Source organism: Pan paniscus, chromosome 3 (assembly GCF_029289425.2).
Source record: "Pan paniscus chromosome 3, NHGRI_mPanPan1-v2.0_pri, whole genome shotgun sequence".
Classification (NCBI taxonomy): Eukaryota; Metazoa; Chordata; class Mammalia; order Primates; family Hominidae; genus Pan; species Pan paniscus.
In genome coordinates this window covers 11,741,723-11,760,292 of record NC_073252.2, presented here as the reverse complement: position 1 = coordinate 11,760,292, position 18,570 = coordinate 11,741,723, and the positions used below count along the sequence as shown (strand labels likewise).

At 40.9% G+C, this 18,570-nt stretch overlaps 1 protein-coding gene across 1 annotated transcript in view; it reads right to left on the bottom strand.

Annotated features, from left to right (window-relative positions):
• Positions 1 to 4,519: 4,519 nt before the first annotated feature.
• LOC106634665 (histone H3.v1-like) overlaps positions 4,520 to 18,570 on the bottom strand; it is a 91,740-nt gene continuing 77,689 nt past the window's right edge. Inside the window, exon 3 of the transcript XR_010111918.1 lies at positions 4,520 to 7,484. The gene's annotated coding sequence lies outside the window, so the exon portion shown is untranslated. The remainder of the gene's footprint in view (positions 7,485 to 18,570) is intronic.

The following is an 18,570-nucleotide window of genomic DNA, read 5'->3' as shown; positions in this document are numbered from 1 at the left end:
TGAAGAGATCTGGGTGCAAGTCCTGCCTCTATAACTCACTAGACAAGTGTCTTTGGCAAATTATGTAACTTCTAGTTTCTCAGCTTTCTTATCTTTAACATATTGCTATAGAGTTATTGTGTAAATTAAAGGATGTAAAACTTTTATTTAAATATGTATCAATGTCTAGCTCAAAATATATACTATACACTAGACATAATTACTACTATTACAATACTATATTATTATTATTATTATTATTACTATCATTACTGTCACTATTTCTGGCCACAGTAGACTGATAGAACACCCAAGGCTATGGAACACCCAAGATTTTTTCAACAATTGTTCCACTGGAAAAGTTCTAAAACTATTCTAATGGTAGCTAAACATTGAAGCACAGGTTCAGCCCCTGTTAATATGGCCAAAACATCTCATTCCCTCTTTCATCCACTCACCTGTCCTTAGCTTAGAGCAAGTACCTGCAGAGTACCTTACAGCTGATCCTATTTTTTCTGCAATTTGATGAGACTTTTACCTCTTATCTTTTCAGAGCATATTTCAGAGGAATACTGCCGATATGTAAAACTTAATATTTTAGCCACCTGTATTTTTCATATATCCATATTTTAAAAAATTATTCAGTGTGTTAGATATTAACTGTTTATTTTGGAGAGACAGAAAAGGGGTTTTGAAGGCAAAAGGACCTTGATTCAACATGCTGCTCTGTCAAACAATGACAATATATCTTGGGCACATTGCTTCACTTCCCTCAGCCTCAGTTTCTTTATTTGCCGGGTGTGAGTAATTTTATTTTCCTGTGTATTAAAATAAGTAACACAATTCATTCAAAATAGCTACTAGGTGACCCATACCCTTGTAAACAAAGTTAATATTTATGAAGTAATTGTAAGATCTGAGCTAAAGTTTTGATGGTATTTTAATGGTCCTATAAATGGGGACCCAAGAATACCAACAATCACCCCTATGCTCTTTCCAAGGCTGCAGTAGGAGCTATTTCCCAAGGAAGGGTTACATGGGGGGCAAATGTCATGGTTGCAGCAGCTGCACAAATAACAAATTCACTTTAGAGCAGAGTTCATGTAAAACTGGAATCCACTGCTTACACCTGAAGCCTATGAAACAACATTACTTGCTTTCAAAAATCATTTAAAAAATACTACCATTCTCAGTGTTTGTGGAGGGAGTTAGAAAGAGCACCGGCAGTCAGCCAAGGACAGTCCTGATTCTGCATACTTACAGATGAAGAGCAGGGTGTCAGAGAGCCTGTAGAGGGGCAAGCTGGATCTGCAGAGGACCCTCCCAAATCTATGCACCTAGTAGTATGCAAAGAGGGCAAGAAAGACAGGGTACAGGGACCCTCACTCACCTGTGACCATACACTAGCTAATGTCCAGGTATATGGCTATTTGTTTTATTGTATTAGTGCCCCGTTGTGTGTGTGTGTGTGCATATGAGACCAGAAATTGAGGGAACGTAGTCAGGTAAGGAGGTGGGTAAAAGCAGGTGTGGCAGGGAGAGAATATGCTAAAAGTCCTCCTGCCCCTATCCGTAAGGCAGTAACACATTTAATCCTCCAGCAAGCCTGTGGTAGATGGTACTGCAGTTACCTAATGCTTCTAGTTCCTCTCCTTGAACTGTCAGAGTAGGATGGCACTCTCCTACCCATCTGGCCAGTCAAATGAAGCAGACGTGATGTATGTTGCTGTGGGCAGAGGGAATTAATGACCAGCATTCCCATCTCCAACCACCCTCAGAAGGTTCCACAATTGTGGGAGTGCACGTTGCTCTGAAGCAGCAAAGCTCAGCCACCGCATGAAGAACAGATGCCTGGGAGCACTTGGTCACAAATTGGACCTGGTATAAATAAGAAAACCTTTGTTATTTTCAACCACTGAAATCTTGGGGGTTGGTATCATAGTGTAAACTAGCATAACTTGACTGACGCCCAACCCTATGCCTCATCGTTAGAGTCCAGGCAAAGAAATGATCTTTTAGATCGAAAACACAAATTCTTGTGGAGGAAGATGGACATATATAAGATACTCAGAATCCAAGATGAAACCCCCAAAAGGGTTTGTTTCTGTCCTCCACCCTCAAGTTCCACCTATCCCTAGACTTCTGTTTCTGGTTGAATAGCATGGCTCCATTAGTGATGAGAAACTTTTCAACTAGTGGCCATTTATCTAGCATCTGTTTCTGAATACTGTAGGTCAGGCTCTGTACCAGGAATGAAGGATGCAGCAATGCATAACATCTGCAGTGGTGGTGGGGTGAAGGGGAGATAGCGAATACATTTTAAAAAATAAATAGACATTGTTTTATTTCTATAGTCCCAGCTACTTGGCAGGCTGAGGCCAGAGGATGGCTTGAGCCCAGGAGTTCATGGATACAGTGAGCCATGAGAAGTGACCATGCCAATGTACAATGTACTTAATGCTAATGATGTGGGAACAAAATGAAGCAAAGGGTTGGGGGAGAATAACAAAGATTGCTATTTTGGAATGAGTGATCAGAGATGGGCTTTTTAAGGGAATGACATGAGCAGAGACTGATTTAACTGTGTGACTGAGTCCTGCCAAACCATGGGAAAGGCAAGCCAGACAGAAGATCTATTAAGTTTGTTTCTCACTCTAAACATCTGAGACCTCATGTGCAAATGATGACTTTTGGTTGTCCTGTGGATATTTGGAGCTGATTGGTGATAATTTGAGGGTGGTTAAGTTCTGATTGTGACATTTAAAGCAGAAGAGCAGATCAGCTGTGAAATCTAAAGTCTCCTCAAATCCACAAGTAGGTGGTGACTTACTCCGCTGGTGATCTTGACTACCTGTGTCACCAGCAGAACTGGCAATATAACTTGAAGGACTTGGTGCAAAATAAAAATATACAGCCCCCTATTTTAAGATTTTATAAATATTAAGATGACAGCAGCAGCACATTCAGCCTGGAGCCCTCTGGGACCATACAGATTGCACAGCCATGAAGCCAACACTGGTCAGTGGGTACCCATTTCCTTAGGAATATGGTGGAAATGCTTGTGGCCAAGAGTCAAGGGGTTTATTTATGAATAAAGGTCAGGAACAGGACTGGAAATGATACCTGGTACCAAGAGTAAGGAAAGACAAAAAGCAACCTTGCTAGAGAGGGAAGCAGGTTGAAATAAGCAAGTAAACATAAAAAATATCCTATAACAGTGTACCGGCAAGAAAAAGTAAAAGAACATGGATATTTGTGACTAACATGGCTTCAAAATCAGGCTCCACTAATACCAATAGTTTGTTGTTAGATGATGCACTTACTATCTGAGAATCTGTTTCCTCTCCTGAACAATGGGAATAATTCTACTTACTGCATGGGGTTTTGTTAAGATTAAATTTGTAAAAGAACTATTCTTCTCAATGAAGATCACTTTATTAATTCTCTTTTCAAACAAGAGACCAACACGAGAATAAAGAGAAATCAAGATATCTTATGGATCAGGATTCACAGATGCCTAGAATCCCCTGTAGTCAAGTAAGTCTTCTGATCCATCCCTTACTTTACTGCATCCTCACCATGGCCTTATCTTTTGGTATGAGCAGAAAATGGACCCTTTGATCGTAGCAGAAAGTGTAATAAGTAGTGGTTGTGATTCACTAGTTCATCAAAGGTTTGTTGCATTTCACTTAGTCATGTATCTCCTTTACTCACCCTCATATTCAGAAAATATTTATGGAGCATTCAGTAGGCACTAGGGACCCACAGCATGGAGACAAAGGATACATTTCTGTTCTCAAGGATGCCCCTGACTAGTGGGGCAGGAAGATAAGTAAATAAATGATTGCAATGCAAAACAATGCATGCTAACAGAAGGGAGTCCAGGTAAGGTTCTGAAAGCAGTTGTCAGAGCCCAGGTCACCCCATAAGATTATAGGATGTTGGAGAAAATGTGAGCAGGTGATGAGTAAGAGCTCCCTATAAAAATTAGTAACAAGTATACTATGCAGCCATAAAAAAGGTTGAGTTCATGTCCTTTGCAGGGACATGGATGACGCTGGAAACCATCATTCTCAGCAAACTAACACAAGAACAGGAAACCAAACACCACATGTTCTCGCTCACAAGTAGGAGTTGAACAATGAGAACACAGGAACACAGGAAGGGGAACATCACACACCCAGGCTTGTCAGAGGGTTGGGGGCTAGGGAAGGGATAGCATTAGGAGAAATACCTAATGTAGATGATGGGTTGATGGGTGCAGCAAACCACCATGGCACGTGTATACTTATGTAACAAACCTGCATGTTCTACACATGTACCCCAGAACTTAAAGTATAAAAAAAAATTAGTAACAAAAGAGGACAAATTTTAAAAGGCCAAAAATCCCTCTCGTGTGGGAGCACTTTAAAAATACCTCAATGTCCTTCTTGGGTGAGAGCAGAGAGAATAGGGAAAAAGAGAGAGAGGGACCACATTCTGGGGAGTTTATAGGCTCTGCTTTTGTTGGATTATATCCTATAGAACATGGGCGCTTTTGAAGATTTTTAAATGGAGATGTGACATGATCAGACTTATAGAAGCTCTCTGGAGGCTGTGAAAGAATGCATTGGAGGAGGCCATATGGAGGTCAGAGGATAGACTGGAGATTGTTTTAATAACGATTAACAATGTGTGTCCAAACAATAGCACTGTCAGCACTTTACAATCTTTATACCCAGCATGCAGTCCACCCATAATAATTGATAGCATTTATTCAGTGATAATTGTTGTCAAGCTCTGGTATAAATACTTTGCATATGTTAGTAGTCTGCAAGGTAGTCATATGAGCTAGTAAACTGATCTCCCTTCTTTCTTCTTCCCATTTTACAGAAAATAAACTGAAGCACAGAGAGATGAAGCAAGTAAGTGACCATGCCAAGAAGTTTAATTTCAGAACCAGAACTCTTAATAGTGTATTACACACATACTAAAATTGGCCTCTGTCATTCAAAGGGCCAAGAATGCCAAGTTCTTATAATGCAGGAAATGTCTCTGGTTTTCAGGCCATGAAGATAGTTATATTTATTTTTTATTTTTATTTCAATAGTTTTGGGGTTACAGGTGGTTTTTGGTTGCATGGATAGGCTCTTTAGTAGTGATTTTTGAGATTTCTGTTTACCAGTGACCTGAGCAGTATACACTGTACCCCAATATGTAGGCTTTTATTCCTCACCTGCCTCCCAGTCTTCCCCTCTGAATCCCCAAATTCCATTATATCACTCTTAAGGCCATGCAGATATTAAGTAAATATTTCAGCAAAATATAATGAACAATAATACATTATAAATTATTCTTGCCTAAACTTCCAACTGTTGATTGTTGCATTTGTTTCCTAGGGCTGCCATAACAAAGTACCACAGACTAGGTGGCTTAAACAACAGAAATTTAATTTCTCACCGTTCTGGAGAATAGAAGTTTGACCTCAAGGTGTCAGCAGGGTTGGTTCCTTCTGGGGGCTGTGAGGGAAGGATCTGTTCCAGGTCTCTCTCCTCAGCTTGCAGATGGCTGCCCCCTCCCTATGCCTACACATCATTCTCTGTCTATACATGGCTGTGTTCGAATTTCCTTTTTTAATAAAGACACCATTCATATTGAATAAGATCCACCCAAATGACTGCAGTTTATCATGATTACCTCTGTAAAGATTCTACCTCCTCATATAGTCACAGTCTGAGATACTGGGGTTAGTACTTCAACATATAAATTTGGGGATATTCTCACACTGCTTTAATAAAATACCTGAGACTGGGTATTTTATAAAGAAAAGAGGTTTAATTGGCTAACAGTTCTGCAGGCTGTATAGGAAGCATGGCTGGGGAGGCCTCAGAAAACTTACAGTCATGGCAGAAGGTGAAGAGGAAGCAAGGCATGCCTTACACCGCCGGAGCTGGAGGAAGAGAATGAAGGTGGAGCTGCTACATGCTTTTAAACAACTAGGTATTGTGAGAACTCCCTCACTATCACAAAATAGCAAGGAGAGAATCCACCTGCTTCATCCAATCACCTCCCAGCTGGACCCACCTCCAACACTGGGGTTTACAATTCAACATGAGATTTGGGTGGGAACGCAAATCCAAACCACATCAGGGAGTTAAGCAATTTAGCCTATAACAACTCTTAATTACTTTAACATTTGACTCCTGTGGTCCCAAAAGATGTTCATGCTCTAATCCCTAGAACCTGTGAATATGTTAATTTACTTAACAAGAGGTACTTTGCACATGTGGTTGAGGTAAATATACTGAGATGGGAAAATTCTCCTGGATTATCTGAGTGGGCAGAATGTAATCAAAGGGTCCTTATAAGAAAAAAAGGGGAGGCGGGGCACAGCGGCTCAAGCCTGTAATCCCAACCCTTTGGGAGGCTGAGGTGGGTGGATCCGCTGATGTCAGGAGTTCAAGACCAGCCTGGCCAACATGGTGAAACCCCATCTCTATTAAAAAAAAAAATTATCTGGGTGTGCTGGTGCATGCCTGTAATCTCAGCTACTTGGGAGGCTGAGGGAGGAGAATCACTTGAACCAAGGAGGCAGAGGTTGCAGTGAGCCAAGATCATGCCATTACACTCCATCCTGGGCATCAAGAGCAAAACTCTGTCTCAAAAACAAACAAACAAAAACAAAACAAAATCAAAACCAGGAGCTCATAATTAGAGATTTGAAGATGCTAAACTGCTGGTTTTGAATATGGAGGAAGGAGCCATGAACAAAGAGGCAGAGACAGCCATAAGAAGCTGGAACAGGCAAGGAAATGGGTTCTCCTCCTAGAGCAAAATTGTCTAACCCCAGCCCGTGGGCCACATGGAGCCCAGAACAGCTTTGAATGAGGGCCAACACAGATTCATAAGCTTTCCTTTTTTTTGTTGTTTTTTTTTTTGTTTTTTTTACTTTTTGTTCTTTCTTTCTTTCTTTTTCTTTTTCTTTTTTTTTTTTTTTGAGACAGAGTTTCACTCTTGTCACCCAGGCTAGAGTGCAGTGACTCAATCTCTCGGCTCACTGCAATCTACATCCCCAATTCAAGCAATTTTCCTGTCTCAGCCTCCTGAGTAACTGGGATTGAAGGCACCCACCACCATACCCAGCTAATTTTCGTATTTTTAGTAGAGATGACATTTCACCATGTTGACCAGGCTGGTCTCAAACTCCTGACATCAGGTGATCTGCCCACCTCAGCCTCCCAAAGTGCTGAGATTACAGGCATCAGCCACCGCACCTGACCCATACATTTTCTTAAAACATTATAAGAATGTTTCAAATTTTTTTTTTTTTTTTTTTTTTTTTTTTTTTTTTTTAGTTCATCAGCTATCGTTGGTGTTAGTGTATCTTATATGTGGCCCAAAACAATTCTTCTTCTAATGTGGTCCAGGGAAGCCAAAAGATTGGACACTCCTGCTAATGGTTTCAAAGGTAGCATGGTTGTGCTGAGATCTTGATATCAGCCCATTTCAGCTTCTAACCTCCAGAACTGTAAGAAAAAATAAATGTGTTACTGTAAGCCACTACATTTGCTGTAATTGGTTACAGCAGCCATAGGAAACTCACACACCAACCAAAACCATCAAGACCTACAGCATCCCCCAGGCTTTCTGCAATGCCACACCTGGAGAAGCAAGTGTGCTTCATGTTTGGACAAATGAAAAAAAATAGCCAGGGTTCCCTATGAGTGACTGTCATTCCTTCTCACAGAAAAGCAAACTGCATGCAGGCAAACCAACAAAGTCAGGAGCTTGTCGGCATCCCAAAAACTCTGGGAAAGAGAGGCCAAAGATGATTGGGGGGCACATGGGAGAGGAGGGCAGGGCAGGGCTGAAAGAAGCTGAAAGAATTTCACCAAAAGCTGAAAGAAGAGGCAGCTGGTCATTTATTAGCAGTTAATCAGGGGAAGAGAAACAGAGAAAGATACATCATTTCAGTAATATCAAGGAGTTTGCAGTGGTAGAATTTGGGAACAAATAACAATGATAATAATGGCTTATCACTGACCCTCATGTGTGCGTGGCTACCATCTTCATGTGTGTGATACCGAAATATTTGCCATCAAGTTGTCACATGTGATACACAACTAGATTTTCACAATCACACAATGAGGTGAAGTGGAGGGCTGATGAGGCCAGGTTCTACGCTAGAGACAAATGAGACAAGTAAGTGTCTTAGGAAGAACATTGACACAGACAAAAGTTTATTGTTCAAAGGTGTAGTTGGTTCTCTAAGGAACCATAGGAAAAGAGTATCTTATTTTTCCCTCAGGGTCGGGGGGATGCCTCATCTCCTGGTGGCTGCTCACATCTTCCTTCTACTCTGATGCCACTTGTTTTTACTCTTTCCACATCCACCAGCCCTGCTCTGAGTTCCACTTCAGGATTCTCTACTGACTGATGCTATGTGTAACCTCCAGAAAGCTAATTACACCCCATATCTCAATTGCCTTGATTGGCTTAAATAGCAGTTAATTGATCAGAGGTTTCTGGAGATTAAAGAAAACTACCCATTAGTCACAAGAAAAAGGCTCTGTGATTAGTCAGACGACAGGAGGCTTTCTAAATGTAAGGCACGCCTGAAGTCACTGACAGTCTTCCTGTCAGGCGCCGAACCCAGCCTGTTGCCTAGCAGACCCGTCTGAGCCCTGATTTATGCCGACAGCCCTAAGTGAGAAGCAGGTTGAACAGGGAGGTGTCCCTTGTGTGTCATTTAAAGTTCAATATCTCTATTTTCATGACTCCTTATTTCACCACTGAAATTCGGCTCAAGGGAAATCCATCTCTTCTTTCCTAGCTAATCCCTGCATCTCTTTTCTTCTTCTGAAGATTGTCTTGCTTATATTATTTTGGGACTTATCACATTTGCAGTGCACTGTTGAGCACAATGACTACATCATATCATGTTTTTTTCTCCACGTAAGGTCTCCAGATCCCTTGACACGAAGGGCCACGGCCATGGCAAGAGGATTTATGAGTTGTGATGCAGAGTTTCTTGGGGAAAAAAAAACCCTGCAAAGTAGGATTAACCAAAATTTGGCAATCAGGCTTGGTTAGAAACCCAGCATCATAGAAAACCTGAAAGCTTTAGACTAAATAATGTATCTATGCTATGTCTCATTATTTATCTCAATGGAGGAAAATGAACATTGAACTGCGCCTGCCATGTGTCTGGTCTCAGGCTACCAAATTTGTGTGCTGTATTTTATTTAAGTTTACTTAATTGTCCCAACAAGCTGTGGCCTCTCAGTAAGGTCATGACATAAGTATCATTATCCCTGCTTTGTATTTCTGAGAACCATGGCTGAAACAAGTTAAGCCACTCATATCACTGATGAGAAGCATATTTTGAAAGCATTTCTGTCTGAGGCTGAAGTCTGGCCTTTTCTGTGACATCAGTTTGCCTATAAATCATTTTGGGAATCTGATAGAGGAGTTTCCAGGAGCTTCGAAAAAGAGGGTTATTTCCCAGGCCAGGAAGTGAGAGATAAAGATAAGCCATTTTTACCTAAGATTTTAAGTAATTCTCAGAACAACTCTATAACAAAGATATCAATCTCCTTATCTTGGGTAGGAGAAAGCTGAGGTTCAGGGAATTTAGATCCTTTGCAAGTACAAGTGGTAAAAGCTGATGCAAGGATTTTACCATAGCCTAAAAGCTGTTTTCTTCACTTTTTAAAAAAGTTTTATATCACACTTTATCCATTGCATAGCCAAAACACCCACCGATATTTGGTCGCACTATTCCAGCCTATAGAATTCAATGATCCAAACTACTAGATATCCATTCCTTTTTTCCCCCAGACATTCTTTGTCTCCAGCTGCATCGCTGAGAATGTAAATGTCAAGCAAGGAGTTATGGGTCCTGTGACATTGTCACTAATTCAGGCAGCATTACATCCAAATATTATCCTAAGTCAATGATGGCTTACAAATTATTTTTTTCTTTTTTTCCCAGTCCTCCGCCAAATCAAATCCATCTGCTCTACATTCCAATGCATCCTGACACCGCCACCTCCAACCACCTCTACCACACCACCATGCTCTAAGACATCACTCTTTCTCTTTTTTATATATAATAATAACTTCTTGCTAATCCCCCTGCATCTGGCCTTTTCCTCTCTGGTTTTTAGTGCCATCTACCTTTCCAATATCTATTTCTTTTAGCTTCTTCCTTAAAAACAGAACCCTAATTTTGTTTGAAGCAATAATGTGTGCATAAGAAAAAAAAAAAAAAAAAAAAACTCCCCTGAACTCTAATTCCAAGCCTTCCTTGTTGCTGAGGGTAGATACTTGATACTGTTCTGACCAATGAGACATCAGCTGGAGTCTCTTGCTGTTTTTGTAGGAAAGTTTTGTTTCCCAACCATTGGAATTTTTCTACCTTATTGCTTCCTTCTTTTTTCTGGCGTGTGGAATCAATGCCTGGGGCCACAGTTACTGTTTTGCAACCCCAATAACAAGAACCACATGCTAAAGATGGTGGAGCAGAGAGCTAGAAGATCTCAAGTCCTTCATGACTTCATGGAACAGCTGCACAGGTCTTGGACTGCTTATGAAACTCATTTAATTTGCCTTGAGGGTGTTCAGCTAGAAGAAGGAGGGAATAAATAAAAGACCATTCATGGTCTCATGACCTCAGCATTAATCTTCAAGAAAACTTCACATTCAAATAAATTAGTCAAATTCATCTTTAAAACTGCAAGTGATAAGATTTGAATTGGCATGTATATTAATAAATTAGCTACCATAATTCAGTCTATCACTGTAATAGTTTTGCCATCTATCAACTTAGCTGGGTTCAACTACATTTTCCAGATTGTCTATCTTGTGTTTTCCCAGTTAGGATGGGCTACAAGGAAGATTCTGGGAAGATTTTGGAACAGAAGCAGTAACCATTTTGTAGCTCATAGTTTTTGTTACTGATCTGCTGACTCACTTCATTGGCATGAAGCAGCAGCTATAGGTCTGCAATTTCTCTGCCTTCTCTTAGATCACTCCTTCAGCTTATCTAATTCCCAGATCAGGTGTACGTTTACCTCTGTGATAAATGGTCCTAGCTTTTGCAGGACACCCTTTCCACTACCAAAGTCAGAGGCAACAAGAATGGACGCAGGCTTCAGTAGATTTTTGTGGGGCTCCATTTCATACTTGTGGGGACCAGCAAATTCATGATCTTCCTCTCCAGAATTCCCCCGCTCTGGACTTCAGGCTTCACCAGCAGATGTGGAGACAGCCTTTAGACACTGCTTAACCAGCTTCACAATTATATAAGGCCAGTTCCCTGTAACACGTTCCTTTATTATCTCTATCCATCCATCTATCCTAGAGGTGCCGCTTCTTTGGTAAACTCCGACTGATACAGTCACTATTAGGTTGTAATTAATAATAAATACAGCTAACATGTATGGAGCTATCCATTAAGTGCTAGGCACTTCTCTGACTACTTTACACTCATTTTACCTCAGGACAGCCCCATCAAGTCAGGGACTATCTTTCTCATTTTACTGACAAGAAAATTGAAGCAGAAAGAGGTTAAATAACTTCCCCAAGTCACACAGCTAGCAAGTGGCAGGGCTGGATTCAAACCTGGAAAGATAGGTGCTAGAGATCGCATGTTAACTACTGCCAAAAATCGAGATCATGTAAACTTCACTGTTAGAGCTCATCTCTCCACTGGGGGTCTTGACTTGGAAAATAGAAAAATAGTTTTCATAAGTGAAGCAGCACATACATGAGAGAGGTAAGAAAAAGCAGGCAGTGAGCATGCATTGAACAGTCTCTGTGTTCCAAAAACTTTGCTACCTTTTGCGACAGATGTAGAAGAAATATAACATATTCCCCTCTCTCAAAAATTTACAACCTAATGAAGAAAGCTGATCTGGAACTTCCTGAGATGCTGTGTTTTCAACTCAGGCTAACCCATACCCCAGGCTGACCCACTTCATTACTCTATGGCTGCCCCACAATGTGGCAAAGCTCTCATTCTCTAACATTGTTTATGCTGAGTTTCTGTGAGCAGATGGGAGGACTTATCTGTTGCCCCATCTCCCCATGTTTATTCTCTCAGTATGCAATTGCTCAATACTCATCACAGCAAGCATTTCTCCAGGTCATGAGGGGACACTATAACACAGAGGCTGAGAGCCTGGTTACTCAGAGAGGGGTCCTGGGACCAGTGGCATACTCATCACCTGGGAGCTCAATAGAAATGCAGAGTATCAGGCTCTATCTCAGACCTGTGGGATCAGAATATGCATGTTAACACTGGTTTAAGCACTGGCTTAAAGTAAAGGCTTGAAGTCAAACTAAGTTAAACTAATAACTTGGCCTTTTACTTGCCAAATGATCTTGGGAATGAATTTGCCTTTATAAACCTCAGTTTACTGTCTAAAAATGAAGATAATAATAACACCTGCCTCATAAGTCTGTTTTGAAAATTAAATACATTGCACAGTGCCTAACATAGGGGTAACTGTGAATTAATATTAGCTAATGTATCATTATTGTTATTATTAGCATATGACCCCTGCTTTATGAGAGACTATACCTATAGTCTAGAAAAGGGAAACGTGGGCTAATAAGTATATAGATTTACTACAAATACCATAAGACCTTTTGTTCCAGGTATTTGTGCCAGAGGTCCATAGCTTTTCACCTATGAGACATCACCCAAACATTAAAACCATGGTTCCTATTTGCTCAAAGGATGCACAGAAACATTATCTGTTGGATGCATAATGAATACATGTAGAGAGATTTTTCTATTTTCATAAACAGTATTTTGCTTTCGTTTTTGTTTTCCCAATTTTCCATTTGAAAGCCTTACTTCTGGCACCCACAATGCACCCACAAGTATCTGAAGCTCAGAAATCTCCAAATCGAGGATCTAAGAAGTAGATCTCAGGTCAGAGAAGGACCCACAATTTGTAGGAATATCAGTCAAAATGGAAACAGGCCAGAAACAGAATATCTAGACATGCTGAATTGAAGTAGCTGAGAGTGGAATAGGAATGAGATGGGTTATGTCAAACCAGCTACCAAGGACAAACAAGACAAACATCAGATTTCACAAGGATCAGTTGGGGAAAAAAAATCTGTGAAAGAATATGTCGCCTACATTGTTTTCCTTTTAAATCACCTTTTCTTTTTAACTTTTTCATGCTGTCTCTTCTGCCCCAACAGATCTCTAAAGTTTTGTGTTCCTTGGATTCTATCTCCAAACCCCTTATCCACTCTCCCTTATTTCTTTTCTTAGGTGATTTTATGCAGTTTCCTCTGTTTAAATACCAGCAATACAGTAAGACTCTCAAATGTGCATTTCTAGCCCTGATGACTCCCCTGAGTCCCAGGCTCAACTTCCCATTCAGCATTTTCACTTAGAAATCAAATGGGATCCAAAACTTAGTTTGGTCTAAAACGGAACACTTGTTTACCCATGCCACCCCTGTCCCCACCAAAATCCACCATCAACCAGTTATCAAGGCCCCAAACTAGGAGGAATCCTTGATTTGTTTTTTTCTTTTCCTTTACCCTAGTTCTGTGCATCAGCAAGTTCTATGAGCTCTTCTTCCAAAAAGCATCCCAAATCTGGTCTTTTGCTATTATCTTTGCCACTGAAATCCTAATCCAGGTCAGCATAGTCCATCCCCCAGATCAAGTGCCATTATCTTGATGATGGTCCTCATCTCCACCCACGTGTCTTACAGGCAGCTCTGCACACAGATGCCTGAGTGAGCCTTATAATCAGACGGTGTAAGCTTCCCTGCGTAAAACCATGCCCTAGGCTTTTACAATGCCCTACAAGGCCCTTCATGAAGTGGCCCCTGCTTCTGTCATGAATTTCATCTCAGGCCACTCTCTTTCTCATCCCAAGCTCCAACCACCCTGACCCTCTTGCAGCCCTTGGAATAGTATACTAAGTGCACTCATTTCAGGACCTTTGTATCTGCTGTTCCTTCTATTTGAAGTGCCTTCTGTAAACCTTCACATGACTGCCTTCTTCTTGTTACTTAGTCAACACAAATGTCATCTCATTTATGTTGAGATGACATTTGTGTTGAGCTTAAATGAGATGACATTTCTATGGAGCTTTTCATCCCCAGCAACTCCCTCAGGCACTGTTTAACTTATGGATCAATTTTATCTTTTTCATAACACTTTTTAAAAATTAACATTAGCTTTGTAATGTATTTTTGGTTGAATATCTACTTCTGTTTCTTTCTCTAGAAGGTAAGCTCTTTGAGGGCAAAGATTATGTCTCTCTTGTCTGCATCAGTACCTAGAGCATTGTCTTGCATGTGATAGGCACTTACCACATACGTGTTGACCAATTGATCTTGTTTTGAATGTGCAGGTTCAGCCTACTATATTTATGCTGTCTTATATCTGAAATCAGCTGACCTATGTGGTTAGCTTAAGAGCTAATGCTCAGTGCTAATTAGGAAGCAGTGTGGTTTCTTGGACAACAGCTAAATATTTTTATGAAAAAAATGAAATATGAAGACAAAGCTTCTCATGCGCATGCCTTAGTTGTTCATTTCTTTAGAACATAAAATCTGTTTGTACACACAAAAAAGATGTTGTATCCAAAAATTATTCCAAAAAAACATTGTTTTGTGTTCATGAAAAGAAAGAAACTGTGTTTCACCTTGTTAAGCGTTCGAGAATTTTCTGTGTTCAGTGATACTGGTAAGGCTGGAGAGTTGAAATGAAAATTTCTCTTGGGATAAAAATAGTGAACTGAAAAGTAGTAAATCAAACACTCTTCATTTGCATGTCTCAGGGGCCGTGTATAGAAACTAGCATCTGATACAATCTACAGTGTACAAACCTGGGAGTGTAAGCTGCATGAAGGCAAGGGCATCATCTATTATTCATTATAATTTTATTCCCTAGCTATAACTCAGGGCTTAGGATGTAGTAATCACTTATTAAAACTTTGTTGAAAAAGTAAAAGGGAGTTATATTATAAATGGCATTTTGATGCTGCTATTATGGAATCTTTTATGTTAGAAGCATCTCCAATATACTAAGTACTGCACTAGTGGCTTGTAATAAAGAATGCATCAGAAGAGCAGCACTTTATGGTGGACAGAAAACTGCAAGGAGTGTCTGTAGGTCTTGACCCTTATATGAGATCTGTCTCAGCGTAACCTCGAGCAAGTCTCATAACCTCTCAAAGCCTCCACTCTTCAAATAAACAGAGAACCCAGTGCTGCATAACTATAGCAGCTACATTTCTTCCTGGCATGAGCTATGAGTCTGACACTCTACAGGGTTTTCTATATGGGCAGTTTAATTTAATCCTCAAAGCAAAGTATGAGTTATATTTTTATTATTAATATCACCTTGAGCAGGCTATGGCATTTGTCCACTGTCACAAGTCCAGGGACTCTGAACTTGAACTCAGATCTTCCTGACTACCAAGCCAATGCTTTTGGATCTCCATCTCATGCTTCTCTATTTAGGTTGGCCATGTGCCCAGGTTTGCTTGGGACAGTGCCAGCCCTTGCTGGTCACCATTTGATATAGTTTGAATATATGTCCCTGCCAAATCTCAAGTTGAATTGTAATCCCCAGTTTTGGAAGGGGGGCCTGGTGGGAGGCGTTTGGATCATGGGGACAGATCCCCCATGGCTTGGTGGTGTCCTTTTGATAGTGAGTGAGTTCTTGTGAGACCTGGTTGTTTAAGTGTGTGGCACCTCCCCTCCCTCCCCACTCTCTCTCTTTCTCCTGCTTTCAACATGTGATGTGCCTCCTCCCTCTTCAACCTTCAGCCATGAGTAGGAAAAGCTCCCTGAGGACTCCCCAGAAGCCAAGGAGATGCTGGTGCCATGCTTGTACAGCCTGCAGAACCATAAGCCCATCAAACCTCTTTGCTTTATGAATGACCAAACCTCAAGTATTCCTTTATAGCATTGTGAGAATTGCCTAATACAGTTTTCCTAGTGATCTTTTCACTTTGCGACTTGTGAACTCTCCACTAGAGGTGGCCCTCTCCACTAGAGGCGGCCATCAAATAGGTTCTGTTCCCCTTCCATCTTTACTTCATTCTAGAAAGAGTACAGAAACAGGTGACCACAAGGAAGCTGAAGGGGGGCATGATCACTGCACTTTATTAAATGGATCTGGGTGATATGGTTTCTTATGGAGAGTCAGGTGGCCTTGAAATGAACCCATCCAAATTTATTTGCCAAACTGAGAATGAAAGAGCTAAAGGGGTAATAACGATGATGATGTTAATAATGTTAATAATATGATAATGATGATAATAAAAACAACAGCAGTAAACACAACAATCATTGGAGTAAGTATAGTTTTTTAGCCTCAATTATGTAAACAATTAAGTGTTCATTCATCAGCAAATCCTTAATGCACAGTTACTGTTCACCAGAGAAACTGAGCAGCTTTGTGTACCATTCTTTTCTGTGAATATCCTAACCCCTGAACCACTTTCTTCCCTCTTACCTGTAGAATGGGAAAAATAACCTCCACCTAATTGAGAGTGATGTGGCTACTATTCAAAGAAAAAAAACATTATTGAAGGAACCATCCCCTAGCTAAGTAAATGTTTGCCTCTGACTCCTTTAATTCAAGTACCATGGCATAGTTATTCATAAAAGTCAGTGTGTTTATGCATTCTTTCACTCAACAAATATTTATAATATGCATAATATATGTCAAGTACTTTTCCAGGGATATGAATATAGGGCTGAGGAAAACAGAGAAAATTCTTGCTATCAAATTATTCATATTCTAGTGGGAGAATACAGGCAAAATACATAGTTAATGTAATACAACCAAAAAAGGCAGTGAAAACAAATTTACAAAGGTGAGAGGATGAATAGCTATGGAGGGGATTGTGTGACTTTAAGCAGGATGATCAGGGAAGGCTTTCTTCTGGGGTTGACATTGGAGCAAATAGGTGAAGCTGGTGAAAGCACAGACTATGCAGGTGTACAGACAGAGTTTCACATGGGGATAGGAGTGTGTGTGCATGGGCTGCGGTGGGAGTGGGGACCAAGAAACAGCAGGAGGACCTGTGTTGCTAGAGCTGGTGAAGCAGAAGGAAGGGAGCAAGAGAAGTGAGAGGCAGAGTCATCAAGGATGTGGACCATGGCAAGGGGCTGGTGATTTATTGGGATCCTATTTCCAGTGTGATGGAAACTGTTGACATGTTCCACTGAAGGTCGGTTAATAAAGATCGATCATTAAGTCAGAGCTAGCATTTCAGTGAATACCGGATGCTAAGACAGCATGAATATAAACCCTGTGCCAAAAGTTACTTGCTGAAGCAAACCAGACTAGCCATGACCAGGTTGAGAGACCATGACAGCACAGTGGAAGACTCCACATCCAAGGGAGTACCTTTGAAATGGTACTCCCTTGTGTACCATTGTGAGGGAGTACCTCACAATGTGGCAGATAGGAGGCCCTAGCTTGCAGACCTATCCAAGATCCATGATGGGACATGAGGAATTATGTGATCAGTGCAAATGAATCCTGTGGAGATTTCTTTCCAGCCAATTGCCTTGAATGAGAGGACCTCAAACTCAATTGAATGCTCTGGGCCAGGCTAGGGTTTCATAGACACAATTTCATTCAAATCTCACAATAGCCCCATGGGGTGGAATTTCCATTTCACACTTTGCCTGTGAGGAGTCTGAGATGGGAGATGGTAAGTGATTTGCCAAGTTCACAGCTAGAAAGCATTGCTTCCCAGACATGGAAGCCCACCTTCTCCCTACACAGCTCCCGCGTATTTGTGAGCCTGTAGACACTTCCTCTTTGTCCCTTTCATCTTGCAGCAATAAAACCTGCCAAAGGATGACTTAATGCCAATAATAACCACCTCCCCACTGCAGGGGCCTCTGCAGTTTACTTAGCTCCTTTATACTCATTTTCTTATGCCCTCTGTGAGCCAGTTCACACCCTCCCTGCCTTTTATTTTCACAGGCATGGCAGGTACAGGATGTGATAAATACTCTGAACAAGGAAACATTTAGCCTAAGCCAACTATTATCGGCAGCATCTATGACGAATGACTTAATATAACCCTGAAAAGCACCATGTGATGACTAATTTGTGGTTAAAGGTAGTTGGAAATTTACTTTGTAAAAAATTACATGGAAGTAACCTGATTAACTTTGAAAGAGAGAGCAAAAAAAAAGGTGGGGGGGAGGGCAACAAAATACACAAATCATGATTTACTCCTCCTTGCAGAGGTAGCAATAAAGATAAGAATTACAACCCCAAGAGCAAGAGAGGGAATGAACATGTTTCATTTTGCATACTGGATGAAGAACATGGATCAGAGCAGGAAATGTTTAAGTAAGAAAGCTCTGGGGCTCCATGGACTCAAGCAGACCCTTTGTTTTAGATGGGAAAGGAAGCTTTGGCTATCTAGTCTCTTCAGTTACCTGATGAAGAAACTGAGGCATACATACAGGATCTTATTTGGAGTCCATTGAGTCAAGGCCTTCTTCTTGGCAGGTAGGAAAACGCAGCATGTTTCTAGAGAAGGATGCAAACTCTGAGGTCCTGATGGCCTGAGCTTTCTAGCTTCGTCTGGGC